Below are 17934 nucleotides of genomic sequence, written 5' to 3'. Positions count from 1 at the left end.
TCTAATGAAGCATACCATACATGTATAATTTTAGTAAAATCAAAAGGTCTCGCCAGGACTGGCTTTAGCTCTGGCGGCCCTCGGTGCAACAATGTTTGTTGGCGCCCCCAATGACCACCTGCACTACGGATTCCCTCACCACCACACAGGGGCGGCCGGTAAGTTTTGGAGGGAGAGAGGCAGACAGGACACACGCACACATACACATAACACTCACAACCATGCATTAACACACGCACACACAAACACATTCATTCATAACAATCTTTCCCAAACATTCATACATATAGGCACGCAGGCGCCAAACAATTTAAAAACAAAACACACACTTACCTGCAGCCAGTTCGGCACTGCCTTGATGGTTCTAGAAGGCTTGGAACGGCAGCAGTCCCAACGTCATCACAGAGTGGGATGGGGTCAGTTAGACTACTGACCCCACCCCACTCTGTGATGAAGTGTCACTGATTGACACTCGACCCTGGGCGCGTCAGGGCTTAAAACTGAAGCGCCCAGGTGCGAGGCAATCAGTGACGCTATCCCTCGTCACTGAGGGGAGGACCTCAAGATACTTTGCTGAGCTGAGATAGTCACGCCCACAGGAACTGTGACTTCCTCAGTCCAGCAAAGTTCAGTTCAGGCAGCCAGGAGCCAGCGCTAAATGCACATGTCTGGCTCCTCGCTGCCTGAACTGAATGTGAACAGTGTATGTCAGGCTGGCCTTTGTTCAGCCTGACAGACACTGTTCGCATGGGGCAAAAGGTGGAGGGGCGTGGCCACTCCGCCCAAATGGACCAGCTGGTCCTGCCACCACCCTTTACTAGTGCCCAAGTCTCTATCACCACTCTCTCTCAGATGCATATATAGCACTCTCTCTCAGATGCATATATAGTACCACTCATACCAATGTAGGGTGTCAGAGCACTTTGCACCAGACACACATTACACAGACACAATAAAACATACGTGTGTAACTCAGCGTATAGGAAATGTTACATAAGGAAGAGGACTTCAAGGTGTAGGAGTCACATGTCCTCAATGCTGGTAAGCAGTATAGTTTAATAATGCTTGGTCTAGAGAAGCACATACTCAGAATTCAAAAAGGAACACCATAGTTGGGGGTCTCTTTAATAATGAGAATAGATTTTTGCCCAAATTAATCCTTTTTGCAACATTAATCTTTGCTCAAATCTATACTTTGCAGCGTGCATGCAGTTCTTTGATAAAAGTTAATAGTTCAGTACAATTACAAAGTGCATAGAATGTAAATAGGTCAGTAATTTACTGCTTTCAAAGGAGACATCAGTTTGTTACTTGCAATTCATACGTTCGAATCTTACCTTAGGATTTTAACTTATAAATTGCAAGCAACAAAAGAATGTCTCTTTTAAAAGCAGTAACCTACTGACCTATTTATATTCTATGCACTTTTTAATCTGCTCTGTACTTGTTTTCTGCAACAGGTGTATTAACCCTCTGCACTACTTTAAAGTAAGTCAAAATCCCAATTAAACAAAACTCCGCTCTCTCTTCAGGAAGAACATTAATCACAGGAGTTATCCTGAAATTTTTCGATGCCTGAAAATTACTGGAGGAATCTAACGCGTCAGCAGGTGCTTTAATATAATAATAAACTTGCAAACATGGCGCCCCTCCCCCCCCCCTCCCGAAGTCAGCACCCGGTCGTACTGTCCTGGAGCTGACCCTGGGTCTTGCTAACGCCAGACCTAATAAAAAGTCAATGCGCATTCATTACTATGCGCCAGAGGCCTGGAGAGGATACGCACATATATTTATAGTTGTGTGCATTTATTTAAGCGACTGCATCTTAAAAGAAACTGTGTAGAGGAATGACATCAAAAAGAAACAAAGGGGCATATTATCAAGCCAGGCAATAAAATGATCGCCGCTTTAGCGCCAGAAAACTGCTGCTAAAACGGCGATAATGGGCTTGATAATATGCTCTATGGCATTCCAATTGAAGCCCATGTTAAATGTGAAGGACGTCTAACATGGGCTTTAATTGGCATTCCATAGAGCATATTATCAAGCCCATTATCGCCGTTTTAGCGGCAGTTTTCTGCCGGTAAAGCGGCGATAATTTTATCGCCTGGCTTGATAATATGCCCCAAAGCGTTTTATTTCAGTGCCACGTGGGGCAGAGGCAGTACAATAAAATGCGAGTGTTAGCAGGGAGGCTTTGTGGCGAGCACACAGCATGTTTTGTTTCCGAACGTAGCGCCATGAATGAGTTGAAGGCCGCTGTGTTTTATTTGCGTCAGATCTTAAGTGGGCAGGGAGGGGTCGCATTTTGCTTTCCCCCCAATTGTTGGATGCCTGGCACAAGCTGCGTCTCTATAGTAACCAGGCATCAAATAATCACCGCCATTCAAATGCATTTGTCGATTGGATACTATTGTTTTGTAGAAAAACTCAGTTTTTCTTTTGCATTTCCCTTTGAATTCCCTCAAAAGTGTGCAATCTGTCCTCAGTAGCACAAGGCTGGAAATACAATAGTGTGAGACCAATTGTTCAGTCCAGTGGACGTGTCCTGCCTGCAGGTCTGCTTGCTGATGAGTAAGACCCTGCTCTAGACGTATGGTAATGTACATTAATCAGTGGCGCCCTACTGCTCGCTGAGCAGTGAAATAAAATGAATGCTAATGACATAAGTTATTATCATTTTATTTTTAGCATCGCCAGGTTAGGGCGGGGTGGGACTTGGCTCCCGTGACATCCAGAAGGAGGAGTGGTTGCTGGACTCTAAAGTGCGCATGGTGGTTTGGCTGGCCGTCTTGGCCAGGCCAAACCGTCATGCGCACTTTGCATGTTCGCCACCCAGGCTGCATTACAGCCTAGGTAGAGAACATGCCCAGGCTCCCATTCCCAGTCTGAGCACCGAACCACGGTGCTCAGACCAATCACAATGATGCATTGCAGCATTGTGATTGGCTCAGGGAGCCCAGGTGCTTCCTGGTTGAGGAGTGATAGGAGAGACAATGTGGGAGAGGCGGAGTAGACGCGGCAATCAGGTGAGTGAATTTGTATTTTTTTCCCCTCTCAATCCCCCTGCCCCGGCACTCCTGTTCTGTACCAGCCGCTACTGACTTTAATACATATGTCCACATAGGAATTTTCTAAAATACAGGTTTCAAAGCCAGTCCTACGAATTTGGGTATACAATTGACATGCAAATATTCCTAGAAGTGTTCAAAATGTGTGCAGCATCTTCATTCACTTCTGTCTGTCACTTCCTTCCATTGTACCATTCTAGTCAGCTGACGAGGGCTATACTATAGCCTTATAACCCACCGTAGCAGGCTATACAGGCTATTAAAGGCCCGCTCCAGCGGTAGAGGCCCAAGCCGAAGGCGAGAACTTTAACAAGGGAGCAGGACTTTAATAGCCTGTTTAGTCCAGCTTCGAAGGGCTATAAGGCTATTAGGACATTCTGCACTAGAGGGCAGAATGTTCTAACAAATAAAAAAAAGGTGTCTCGGAGCCCGAGGGGGTTTAAATCCTCTCGGGCTTCGAGAGGCCTTTGTGAAAACAACATTGGAATGTTGCTTTGCGGGCCTTGAAAGGCCCGTAGAAGCTCGGAGCACTCCATTGTCTTCAATGGAGTGCTCCACATTCCAATGTTCTAATAGTTGTTAAAGACCCTGAACCACAGCTAACGCCCCATATTGCAGATGAGAGCCGACAGCGAGGGAGAAGGCCTTTAATTTTTGTTAAATCCCAAGACAGAAGGGCCATAATGCTTTTAGAACATTCCACCCACTGATGGTAGAATGTTCTAAAACAAAAAGGGAGAAACAGAAAGACAATCATTGGAATGTTGGAGAAGAAGTTCAGCTAGAAGTTGAGCCACCCCATTGTCTTCACTGCACTTCTCAATATTCGAATGTTTCAATGATCCTTACTTCCTCTTTCCATTACATCACAGTCATATAGTATGATTGAGAATCGAATTCTAAAGGAAAAAATGGGAGGGTGAAAAGGGATACAAATATTACAGTTTCAGAACAGAGCTAAGACCCTACATGTTCAAATAGTAAGTTATCCAAATATTAAAAGTCTTTAAAAGTTCAAACAGCAGGCTCTTGGTTCAGGAGCCAGCTTTAGAGAGTGTCAATGACGTAATGACAGCTGTCAACGAAGATTTGAAATGGACCCATGAGTGCAGTGAAATAACTACATTAGCACCAACTGAGAGCCTCTTTATGAGTGTGACCCAATCTTAAATTGGGTTAAAATGGGTGTTTGTGCACTTTTCGGAATTAGCTATTCCCCTTCAAATTTTGTCAAGAAAAACCTGGCGGAATGTGAATGAGGAAAGTGTTCGAAATGAGAGAAAAGTGGAGATCACAGTAGGCAAAACACACATTCCCGCAACCCATAACTTTCGCTCTAGTGATATAGGTAATTATCTGATGCAGATTAACAACCCAATATCCGTGGATGCCATAAAGCGCTTCTAAATGTTCCATGTCAACAAAGAAATGATGCCTTAACATCAGCAAGTGCCCTAAATCAGCATGAAAGTGCGTTTCAGAAAAAGGGGTATGATTCTGTTAAGGACCAAAGAGACTGGAATCTGTTAGACAATACAATGAATAATTACCTCTTGGACCATCGATACTCTATTCTTTTAACTAAGCAGGTCCTCTATTATTACCTGCAAGTGTGTTTATATTAATAAACTTTGATTACTTCATTTTTATTTTGTATGAAAGGGTAAGAGCCATCATGCAAACATTATTCTCGGAAAACAAAACACATGATTCACCTTATCAAAACATTTTTTTTTTTTATTTTTCTTTTGTTTTTTTCTCTTGTGACAAAAACAATAGTACAAGCACAATTGAAGCTTTCTTCAGCACATTTTGTACATAAAACTCTATATACAGTGACACATCAAAACATGACATACATTACATAGATTACATAGATCTTCATTATAACGTTTTTAAATAGTCCTACTATATTTGTAATGTATCGGGCCTTATTGATTTATACGTCCTCGATACTGTAATCATTCATGGGTCCTAAATGATGAGGTCAGGGAAAGCGTGTCGAAGTCCGTGACTAAGCTGTCTAAGTCCAGCTTAGGCTTGATGTCTTTCTAGAGCTGGGTAGTTCAGAACAGGGAAACTCTTGGCCTCAGTGTGGAGGGTGCCGATGCGTTTTGACCTTCGTGTGGGGACCGTGAGGATTTTCAGGTCTCCCTCAGGGCTGGGAGGTTCTGTGTAGGACACTGTGATGAGATAGGAATGGGGCAAGTTAATCTGGTGACAACATAGGAGTTTTAGTTTAAAATGCAGTGCGCTTGTATGTTTATGAGAAATTACCCATACTTCATGAGTGCCATCGTGTGTCTTGTTCTGGTGTAATAATCCAGGAGGCGTGGCACTTCATGTAGTTCTTACTTCTTCTCTACGTTTTTTTGAAAGACTCTGGAAATTTGAGAAGCACATAGGGGAGGGGAGGAGTACTGTTTTAGTGGAGCGTCAATCCATTAACACAGTAACTTGGCTTTACTCTTTAAGTGCTGGACTCGGGCAATGCGATGTCTTGGGGAGGTGCCGGAGTCTATTACTGCTGTTATTATTCAACTTACATTGACCGTGCTCATGTGAGGGGAGAACTCTTAAATTACATGTGTGCCTTTTATTATTTATGTCGGCACTAGCTGTGTGAGTGGTCTTGCACGTGACACGGTTAGCAGAAATTAGTTCATGGTGGATTGGCTTGGGCGAGAACCTGATAGTTACAACTTTCTGCGGTGGCTATTTTTGCTATTATTAGTGTTCGCCTAGTGAACGGTGGTGCGCGCAATTCTGTTGGCATTAGTTAGTCCGGGATTGCGTTGGGCGGGGGCTGAGGGTGCGCTCCGGCTGCAATTAGCTCTTCGGCGGGATGACGAAAAGGCGTTGGCGACGGCCCGGGTGTGGGAGGCGCTGGTGGTGGAACTGCAGGGGCTGATGGCTAACAACGGAACAGAGGGGGACACATCTGGCGAGCAGAAGGAGGTGGTGAATGGGGAGTAGGAAGGGAGTAGTAGGGAGCACTGGAAACGAGGGTGTGGCTAAGCGCGAGGGAAAGCCATGGTTCTCTAGTGGAGGGCGGGCACCCATGTCTGATTTATGGCAGGGAGGGGGCACATCAGGAGTGAGGCGAGAGACAGGAGGCACACTGACATGGGGTGGGGAGGGAGGGGGGAGGGCCTGTATGGGCTGGAAGCTCATTCTCCCGGCTATTGGCTGGTAACTCTGTATGTGTAAAACATTCTTTGACCGTGGAGGAAGCGGGGTTTGTACTGAGCTGTTGTTATGAAAACAATAAAAAATGTTTCAACAAAAAAAAAAAATTAGTTAGTCCGGGATGAGTTTGCTTGGACATTAACCTAATTCTTCTGGCTGTTACAGGGGGTGATACCTCGATAGCGGATTACCTTCTCTGTAGTCTTCGTTGGTTTTAATGCCTTCAGTCGTCGGTCTTCGGTTCTCTGCTTTTCCTGATTTACCAGCGGCGTTTGGAATAGGAAGCAACGTCAGTGTTCCTGCCTTCGTAGTATTCGTAACTTGGATTTGCGTGATGACATTTTCTAATGCCTGACTCTGATGCCTGACTTCTAGTTTTAATTTGTCAGGGCAACATACTATACAGGAAAGTTCGGCTTGATTGGCGTTTTCGCAGGGGTGGTCCTAATGCCTGACTCTGGTGCCTGACTTCCGGTTTTGATTGACATGGCAACGTACGGTGCAGGAAGGTCCAACTTAACAGGGGTACTTTTAGTTTTCGCAGGCTGTTGCGTGGTCTTTTTCTGGTAGGGCGGTATTTTTGAGGAGTGTAAAAATTGTTGAAGTGTGTCTTTGTTCTGACATCAAGTGTGTAACACAATCTCGACTGAAAGTTGAAGGTGCGCAGATTTTTGAAAGAAATTGGATTTCATGTCATTTTGGTCAGCCTTTATGCAGGACCAAGGTGTGTTCCATGGTCAAAAAGGAACGTTGGTGGTGCACAGATGTTTATTTAAAAACAATGCATAATTTCAGTCATTTCGTTTAGCCCGTTTTCGGTTGTCCCCAACTTCAAAATTAGTTTGGCTTCAAAGCGTGCTAAAAGTGTGTCTACACTTTTACCCTTTACATGTTTCAGAACAGTCCACTGAAAGTCGTTCGGGCCGTGATCCTTCTGGAGGTAATGTTCCACCAACGGCGCGTTAGGAACTTTGCATTTGATTTGTGATCTTTGCTGCGTGATGCGTTTCTTCACTTGTTGGGTGGTCTTGCCAACATAGGCTAACTTGCAAGGGCACATGATGCAGTAAACCACGTCTGTGGTGTTACAATTGATAAACTCATTGTGGCGGATGCTTTTATTTCCATAGTCAAATTGTCTTCCTTCTATCATACTTGCACATAAATTGCAGTTTCCGCATTTGTGGTGCCCTATTACAGGGGGAAGGGCTAGCCCGGTTTTTAATGTAGGCTGATGTTTTTTTTCTTTTGTGTTTGCCCGTGCCAAATGATCTCTGATACTTCTGTTTTTCTTCAGTGCGAATACTGGTAATTCTTTAAAGCTGTCCATCCCTCTTACTGTATTCCAGTTCTTTTTCACAATCTTTTTAATTTCATTTGTCATTTCTGAGAACGATGTCACACAAACCATAGGTGTTTCCTTATTTTTTTCTTTTGGAGTTAGAAGTGACTCTCCGGGAGTATACCATGCCCTTTTCACCGCACGTTTAGTCAGTTTTCGTGGGTAGTTCCTCTCTGCCAGTTTTTCGAGGAGTATCTTCACATTTTCAAAGTAATCTTCCTTTTTTGTGCAATTGCACCTGATTCTCAAAAACTGGCTATAGGGTAGGTTTTACTTCAGATTGCGTTGATGGAAGCTGGAAAAATGGAACAGTGTGTTTCTGTCTGTCTGCTTAGTATACAGTGTTGTATAGATGGTGCCTTCATCGTGCCTTACCATAAGGTCAAGGAAATTGATCTGGTCATTGCTTGAATTCAGTGTGAACTGGATGTTGGGGTTCCTTTGGTTTAGTCAAATTTTGAATTCTTCAAGTTTTTCAGATTGGCCTCTCTACAGCATAAAGACATCGTCTATGTACCTGCGCCACATTATTATGTGGCCGTCATATGGGTTGTGATTGTGTACCCATAGTTCTTCGTAGAGTGCCATAAACATTACCACCATTTTTGGGGCAAATGGACACCCCATCGCGGACTCCTTTGTTTGCAGATATTGTTTGACATTAAATTGGAAAAAGTTGTACTTCAAGCATACTTCTGCCATTTCTACAAAGTACTCAGTTGGAATGTTGGAACTAACTCCTGCCAACAGAATTGTGCACACCACCGTTCACTCGACAAACACTAATAATAGGAAAAATAGCCCCACCAGAAAATTGTAACTATCAGGTTCCCACCCAAGTCAATTCACCACGAACTAATATCTGCTAACCGTGTCACCTGCAAGACCACTCACACGGCTAGCGCCGACATAAATAAGAAAAGGCACACATGTAATTTAAGAGTTCCCCCCTCACATGAGCACAGTCAATGTAAGTCGAATAATAACAGCAGTAATAAAGACTCAGGCACCTCCACAAGACATCGCACTGCCCAAGTCCAGCACTTAAAGAGTAAAGCCAAGTTACTGTGTTAATGGATTGATGCTCCGCTAAAACAATACTCCTCCCCTCCCCTATGTGTTTCTCAATTTTCCAAAGTCTTTCAAAAAACCGTAGAGAAGAAGTAAGAACTACACAAAGTGCCACGCCTCCTGGATTATTACACCAGAATAAGACACACAATGGCACTCATGAAGTATGGGTAATTTCTCATAAACATACTAGAGAACTACATTTTAAACTAACATTCTTTTATTGTCACCAGATTAACTTGCCCCATTCCTCTCCCATCACAGTGTCCTACACAGAACCTCCCAGGCCTGAGGAAGACTTTCTGAAAATCCTCACGGTCCCCACACGAAGGTCGAAACGCGTCGGTACCCCCCACACTGAGGCCAAGAGTTTCACTGTTCTGAACTACCCAACTCTTGAAAGACATCAAGCCTAAGCTGGACTTAGACAGCTTAGTCACAGACTTCAACAGGCTTTCCCTGACCTCATCATTTTGGACCCATGAATGATTGCAGTATTCAGGATGTATAAATCAATAAGGCCCGATACATTACAAATATAGTAGGACTATTTAAAAACATTATGATGAAGATATATGTAATCTATGTAATGTATGCTTCAATTGTGCTTGTACTATTGTTTTTGTCACAAGAGAAAGAAAACAAAACAAAACGAAAAAGCAAAAAATACATTTTTTGATAAGATGAATCATGTGTTTTGTTTTCAGATAATAATGTTGGCATGATGGCTCTTACCCTTTCACACAAAATGAAAATGAAGTAAACAAAGTTTATTAATATAAACACACTTGCAGGTACTAATAGAGGACCTGCTTAGTTAAAAGAATAGAATATCGATGGTCCAAGCAGTAATTATTCATTGTATTGTCTAAATCAGCATGAAAACATCCTCAAATGTAAGAATAATACATTTAGAAAATACCATAGCTCTGGCAAGGCATCAGCATCTTAGTTTCTGAAAATAACAGACTTATCAATAAAATTAAAATTTTCATATTTGAAATATAAATGCATTACCCCAAAAAATATGAGTTGTGAGTTAATGTAAAGGGAAAAAATATACCCTCAAAGTGGTAATGTTTGTGGTCCACTCTGAGGTCAATGGGTGTGCGTTCACATCTGCTAGGAGTCAATGAAGGGAACTATGCTCAAGTGAGGTAGGGACACCAGGGAAAGCTCATGGACCACATACCCACAGATAGCGGGTTATGTCAGGGGTGTGTGTTAACCCCCACCCTGTCCTCCCTATATATGGACCATGTCATAAAGTACCTTAGTGAATGCACCCATGATTCCCCCAACATGGAAGGCATCTCAATACCAGCTCTCTTATTTGCAGACAATACCCTTCTAATCTCACACACCCTCATAGGTCTGCAGAATCTTATAAATACATTTTGTGACTTCCGCGACCTTCGGAGTCTGGCGTTGAATACATTTAAAACTAAGTGTATGATTTATAACTCCTATAAATCTTTTAGAGGAGGTTTTACAATGAAGAGTTATTTATTGCAAAAAGTCAAAAAATTCTACTGCCTCAGGATTAGGTTAGATAATTCATCTGCCTAGAATTCACACAAAAAAATGGGAACCAGTCTGCTACATGGATTTTCAGCACTCACAAAGAAATATAAAGACAGAACACCTAGATCTGTCTCACTGACTATTGTGGTCTACCATGCTAAGGCACAGAGTGCTGCAATCTGTGGGCAGATATCTGAGAACTAGGGAACACTAGAGAGCTGACAATCAAGGAGAGCAGTTTCCTAAATATATTAATTAGTTTGCAGCAAAGCGCACCCATTATTCCTTTATTTTATTTACATAGGACTTGTTGGACGTGGCCCTTTTTGCAGGGTTATCCCCAAACCTTTTGTCTTCCTCTGCCTACTTTTCTAACCTTCTTTTTGTTAGCTTTAGGGTTCTGGGAACTTTACCACTGTTAATCAGTGCTAAAGTGCATGTGCTCTCACCGCTAAAACACTGTATGATTGGTTTACACCTGTTTGGCATATTTAATTTCCTTGTCCTTATAAAGTGGTATCTCATATACTCAGGGCCTGTAAATTAAACGCTATAAGTGGGCCTGCTGCACTGCTAGTGCCACCCACAAACATAGCCTTTCAAACCTGTCTCAGGCCTTCCACTGCCGGTGCTGTGTGCGCAGCCACTTGGCACTTAAGCCATTTGGCATTGCCACTTGGCATTTAAGTGGTCCCATGCTGATCTGACTGTCCAAGTCATAATGGGGCAGTTGGACCACCGGTGCGGCGGTGGCTGGACTGTCACCGCCGCGCTACCACGAGTCGGACCGCCAAACTCTAATTGGGCCCTTGGTGTCATATTGAGGTGAATTTCCTATGTGCTGGTCACGGATGGTTGTTGCTGTTTGACGGAGGGGTAAGAGCTTTTTAACTTTTTACTATTGGTTTTGAGATGGGGGTAGGTTGGTGTGGGTTATGGTGTTAGTTTTATTTGGTAAGATTGTTTAGTAGTAGATTGTGTTTTGTTGTTATGTAGTGTAATGTGGTAGGCCTAACTATACTTTGGTAGTAGTAGTTGCAGGTTATTGTATATATAGTCATGTGTTTTACTATGTCTGTAGATTTCTTTTTTTTCAGTTTGAAAAGTTTTATTGAAAAATATGAGGGATATACATAAGGCCAGTGAACATATAGTAAAAGCAATTAATAATGGAATACAAAGTACAACCAGCCTAAAGAAAAAAAGGGAAAGCTATTTATAATTTTTAACAATGAGAAGGAAAGAAGGATAGGGAAAAATAAAGAAAAGGGGAAGGAAGGGAGAGGAAATGACATACTCTTTTAAATAAAGAACGTGTTATATTGCATAATATTAACTGGTTACAAAAACATGTCTATACTAATTAAAACAACAATGTGACCACAGGAATTCAATGAAAAGGAGAACAGAGAAAATAAAGACAATTAAGGAGGTTTGACATTTTCAGCATGAATACAAGAACTTTTATATTGTTATCTAAATAAGATGAAAGTGGCAACCAGAGAAGATCTCTATTAACAAATGGTTTACAGGAGGAGGCAAAAGCAATGTCAAGTCGGTGGTAATGACATAAATTATTCCACCAGTGTTGGACAGATAATTTAGCGGAGTTTTTCCAATTGAGTGTAATTTGTTGAAAAGCTAGGGCCAGCGTAAGATCAAAAGGCCATGCTTGTGGGAAGGGAGTTCAAGAGGATCAAACAAGCTTCCTAGGAAAAGTGTGACATTAGAGAGGGGAAGGTGTATTTTAAAGATAAGAGAAATATAGTAAAATATTTTCTTCCAAAAATCAATAACATTAGGGCACAGAAATAGAAGATGCATTAGATCAACAGATGGAGAATCACATGTCCAACAATTTGTGTTAGAAGAATGAGAGAAAGTAGCAATAACAGTGGGAGTAAAATATAATCTATGATATAAGAAAAACATAGATTGAATGACAGATGCAGCTCTAGAGATTTTGAGAGAACGGCTCCAGATTTTGTCCCAAAAGGAAATGCTTCAATCACATCCCAGATCAGATTCACAGGCTAATTACAACTTACTCTTAGGGCGGGAAGGGTCAGGGGATAAAATGTGCTAGTATATCAGAGAAGCTTTAGGAAGAGTAATAAGAATCCTAAGAAGAGAATTTTCCTCTGAGGATTGAGGAATTGTAGTAAGAGAAAAGTATATATCAAGTATGATTGCCATTAGGGTAGAAAATCTATGCCAGAAGGAATGGGGACACTTGAAAGCGGATTGGAATTGAGGAACAGAACAAGGGGATGTACCATCAAATAAGTCATTGGCCCAAATTATACCAGGAAGTCTCCAAGATGTCCAAAAGAAAGTTTGATTATTAATAGTAATAAAGTGGTTATGTCATATAGGTGAGCATAGGAAGGACTCCTTTGAGTTAATCACTGATTGAGTAAGTGGTTTTAATAGGGAGTAAGTATGTTTAAATAAAGGAAGAGAGGTTTGAGGGGTGTTTGCAGAGAAAGCCAATATCTATTTCGTAGAAAAGGGTGAAAGTAAGGAACATTCAATAGTAAGCCATAAAGGTGTGAAGGGAGAGGAGTCTGGCGTAAGCCGTTTGGAGGCTTTGCGAAGACTAAAGGATTTATGTTAATTTCTGAAATCAGGGAAGTTGACCCCACCATTGGATTTTGTCCTCCGAAGCAATGACAAGGATATCCTAGATTTTGTACCTTTCCAAAGAAATTTGGAGAGAAGAGAATCTATTTTCTTAAAATAGCAAGAAAGAATGGAAATAGGAAGCATAGAAAAGATATAGAGTAAGATTGGGGTAATCATCATTTTGATGGAATCAAGTCGACCCCACCATGAGAGGAAAAGATGATTTCAAGAAGAAATAAGTTTATCAATACGGGACAGAACATCTGTCATATTTAGTTTAACTGAAGAAGATATTGAATTAGAGAACCATATTCCTAAGTACTTCATTTGAATTCTTTTCCAGGAGAATCCAGTTGAAGAGAAGGAGTGCTGAGTACAAAATTTTGTGAGACGGAGAATTTCAGTTTTGTCAGAGTTAATCTTATAACCTGAGACTGAGGAGAATGAAGAGAATTCCTGATATAAAGCAGGGATAGAAGTTTCAGGGTTGGAAATAAAAAGTAAAATGTCATCAGCATAAACCAAGAGTTTTAATTGGTGATCACCACAGGAAAAAACGGTTTCAGAATCATTGTTGCGAATAGAGGATAAAAAGGGTTCAAGAGCTAGAATGAAAAGAAGAGGGGAAGAGGATAACCTTGACTGACTCCACGCTGTAGAGAAAAATAGGAGGATGTGCAACCATTAACTAATACCGAAGCTCTGGGAGTGGAATATAGTAAAGAAATAAGAGAGAATATTTTGGGGCCGAAACCATGCCAATTAAGAGTCTGAAACAAAAAGGACCAATCTACCCTGTCAAAAGCTGTTTCAGCATCAACGGAAATAGCTGCTAGGGAGTTGGGAAGAGAAGACATTTTATTTAATTCATTAAGGAATAACCGAGAATTATCTGAAGTAAACCTACCCTTAACAAATCTGCATTGCTCCTTACCAATTAAGTGGGGCATGAGGGGTTCCAGGCTTAAAGCAATCCGTTTAGCAAATGTTTTATCATCAACATTAACCAGGGATACAGGACGATAATTTTTACAAAGCATAGGATCACAACCCTCTTTGTGGATTAAACAAATCGTAGCTTCTTGGAAGGTGCCGCTTGCATTACTGGAAAGAGAAAATGAATGAAATAGGTGGAGAAGTTTAGGAAGTAGTAAAGTAGAGAAATGTAAGTAGAACTCAACTGTAAATCCATCAAGGCCAGCGGTTTTACCTTTCTTTAGGATTGATAGGGTACTAGAGATTTCTTCAAGAGAGAGGTCCAATTCAAGTTGAGAGAATGATTAGATGGGGCAGGTAACTTATCGAGATAGGATTGGATAAGGGGAGTGGAAGAGGAAGATTCTGGAGTCTATAAATCTTTATAAAATAACATGAATTTATCAAGGAAGTCTTTATCTTTATGAAGAAGCTTCCCATCCGAAGAGCAAATGGAGTCAATTAAAGTACAATCCTTCCGGAATTTAAGATAATTAGCCAACAGTTTGCCCATTTTATTACATCTACCATAATAGCGAGCACTACTTCGAAGAAGCATAGATGAAGCGTTGTCGGTGGTGGCTTTTTAAATTTCAATTTAGCTTGGACAAGATCTTGGATGACAGAATCTGATGGAGAAGTATAAAATTTGTGTTCCAAGGCTTTGATATCCGCAAGGGTAGATTTGTGTTTTTGGAGGAAACGTTTCTTTTTTTGAGTGACGAAATCTATGATGAAGCCTCGCGCAGTAGCTTTAAAAGAGTCCCCGATTATATAATATGGAGTATCAGGATTATTGTTTAATGTAAAGAATTCATCAGAAAAGGAGGTAAATGCAGAAGAGACAAGAGGGTCTAGTAAGAGGGAATTATTAAAACGTCAGCGGGAAGACCTAGGGTGCGTGGGGAGCAAATCAAAGTCAGTGACAACCGGAGCATGGTCAGAGATAACAATAGGTTAAATTGAAGAAGAAATAAGGTTTTGAGAAAGAGATTGTGAGAAAAAGATATAGTCTAAGCGGGAAAGAGAGTCATGAGGAGGAGAGAAAAAGGAAAAGTCATAGTATCAGGATGAGACAGTCTCCATGCGTCAACAAGATGTGCTTGCGAGATAGAATTGAGGAATTGCTTATGGGATTTATGAGGGATTAAGCGGACCTGGGATTTTCTGTCAATAAAGGGGTCGACAATTTGATTGCAATCGCCTCCAAGTATAAAGAGATCATCTCTAAATTGTATATATTTTACTGTGATGGTAGGCCAAAAGGAATATTCTGGTTAAGTAGGCCCATAAACATGAAAAACAGTCAACAAAATGTTATTAATAAGTAATTTAGCTAACAACCATCTCCCCTCTGTATCTGTTTCTTGAGATAAGATTTTACATTTCAGTTTTTTAGGACATAAAATGATGACACCATTTTTTTTAGATCAAGATGGGGAGATTAAAACAGAACCAACCCATCCCTTTTTCAATTTTAAGGCTTCGGAGTCAGTGAGATGGGTTTCTTGTAGAAACACTAAGTCAGGATTGTAAGAGGCAAGATGAGATAAAATTCTCTGTAGTTTAAATGGATTAATAAAGCCTTTCACATTCCATGAAATAACTCTGAATGAAACAAATTCAACAATATATACATAGCAATACGTTCAATAATAAGGAAATAGTAAAAAAAGTAGGAAAAGCAAGAGTAAAGGAAAAAAATGCGCTGGAGTGATGTCAAAAAAAGGAAAACGGGGGAAGGAATAGACGACATCAAGAAGTCATGTAAAGGCAAAATCTTAGAGAGAAGATAGTGAAGTGACACCAAGAGAAAAAGAGGAAAAGAAATGAAAAAGGAAAGGAAGATACCAAAGAATAAAGAGGAAAAAGGGAAAAAAGAGAAGAGTAAGAAGAGACAGTACATGTCAAAAAGATGACTGTAATACATACCAACATAGGGGAACACAAGGAAAAGGTGCGAGGCGGCAACTGACAACAGGGACGGCACATCCAAGAGAGGCAACGCACCAAACCAGAGCATTAAGAAAAAATATACTCAGTAGTGGGAGGGGAGGCAGGAACAGCAAGGAGTCGAAGGAACCTGCAATAAGAATCAAAAGGTTACACAAACAACGTGTCATGGAACTAAACAGCATGTAACAATAAGTAAAGAATACAAAAATACAAATATAGTCAAGTATTCTGGGAAGGACCAGCAATCTCCATCGAAGAAGACAAATGAGAATGGATACATTTCCTAAGGTCATCAGGGTCTTCAAATGTAGAAGTTTTATTCATGAAGGTGATTTTAAACAAGCATGGGTGGAATAAGCCATATCGAGCACCCAAGGACCGAAGAGCAGGGCGAAGATCCAGGAATTTTTTGCGTCGCGTGGCAGTGGATGAGGAGACATCCTGAGAGATAAAGAGTTTGGTGCCCAATCAATTGCTTCATGGCTTTAGCAGCGTTGAGTACCTGTAGAAGACCCGTGAATTGGAGAAATAGGAGAATCACTCCATGGGGTTTGGATGGAGCAGAAGAAGAGGATAAACGTGGAGCCAGTCTATGAGCTCGTTGGATATTCAATTTGGTAGTAGCAGGAAGATTCAAGAGTTGTGGAAGAAAAGAGGTGAAGTACGATGCCGGATCATCACCCTCAAGACCCTCAGGAAGACCATACAGGGGAAGGTTGTTGCGGTGATTTCTATTTTCAAGATCTTCAGAAGCTCTTCTTAGTTGCAGGACCTCCCTCTCCAAACATGAAATTCTGGAGGACGAATGCTGTACGTCCCTGATTTGTTGTTTCACCATGGTGAGGTGCGAATCCATAGCTGACCATTTATTATCCATCACTTGCAAACGAGAGTTAGTATCTTCAATAAATGTTCTGAGAGCTTGAATTTCCTCTAGAATGATATCCAGCGAAATAGGAGAGGTAGGTTTGGGAGGAGAGGGAGGATCCTGTTTAAGTTGTTTGACAGTAGAGGATGATATTTGAGTTTTAGACGCCATATTCGGAGGAGCTGAAGGACTTGAAGACGTCATTGGAGGAAGTGCCTCAGAAGATTGGGAAGAAAAAATACAAGCTGTTGTTGAGATGGAAGAAAGTACTGTGTCACTGGGGTTAATCTTTTTAGAGAAATGAAGTAACTTCTTGCTCCTACCTATGAAGCGGCGCAGTCACAGATCAAGAAACAGGATGTAGCGCAGGAGAAAATAAGTGACGCAAGTTTAAAAGCAGAGTCTGAATGATGAAATATTGAATGAGATCTTCAGGTGCCGAAAAACTGCTCAGGTAAAGTCCCCAAAAATTTGAGAAATTTTGAGAAGCAAAGAACAGTCCAGGGCGCATAATATTAAAGAGCTGAGCTAAAAACCATGCGTGTGAGAGAAAAAGAAAAAAAATGGTGGCTGCAAAGCCTCAGAGAGTCACCTGAGAGAAAACAGAGGCATTTTCAGGATGCAGACATTTAGAAAAGCAGCCTCCCACAGCGTTCAAAGAAGCACTGAAAAACGACGCTGGGAACGCCGAAATCGGACCCGGAGGCTCAGTGCGGCGCGGAGCTTGGTCTGGCGGCGGCCATCTTGGGTTGCGGTGCGTGCGACCTCCATGTCTGTAGATTTCTAATGTTCTATTTGGATTGCATTGGGATGTATGTATTGTGAGGGTGGGTATGTTATGTTTTTGGTACAGGTTAGTAAGTAAGCGTGCAATTTTTGCAGATATTTTTTATGTGTTTTTTACATTAAATAATTGGGTATGATTTAACCAATTTTTTTTTATTTCCTTTGATTCTTCTGATATCCTGGATACCGCTTTACCTTGATTCATTTTATGGTTTCCTAATGACAGGGGATTACTTTGATGGATCTAATTTGTATGTTTCATTTTTGAAATTTGTTTTGGTTTCTTAGTTTTTAATTTGGGCTTTTTGGTGGATTGTTTTGGAAGAGAAGGTGTATCAAGAATATCAGCTACACAACTGTAGCTGCAATATTTGTATGTATTACTGTAAGAGAAATGTTATATTTTAATATTGATTTGTATTTTGGTTTTACTGCAATTGAAACGTTGTATTATATATGTGTGTGTTTTAATTCGTGAGCTGCTTTGTGTATGTCTAAAATTCATCTTTTTGGTTTATCTTTGAGTA

This window comes from Triturus cristatus, chromosome 9 (assembly GCF_964204655.1).
Source record: "Triturus cristatus chromosome 9, aTriCri1.1, whole genome shotgun sequence".
Classification (NCBI taxonomy): Eukaryota; Metazoa; Chordata; class Amphibia; order Caudata; family Salamandridae; genus Triturus; species Triturus cristatus.
The sequence above is the reverse complement of the archived record's forward strand: the minus strand, read 5'-3'. Positions refer to the sequence as shown.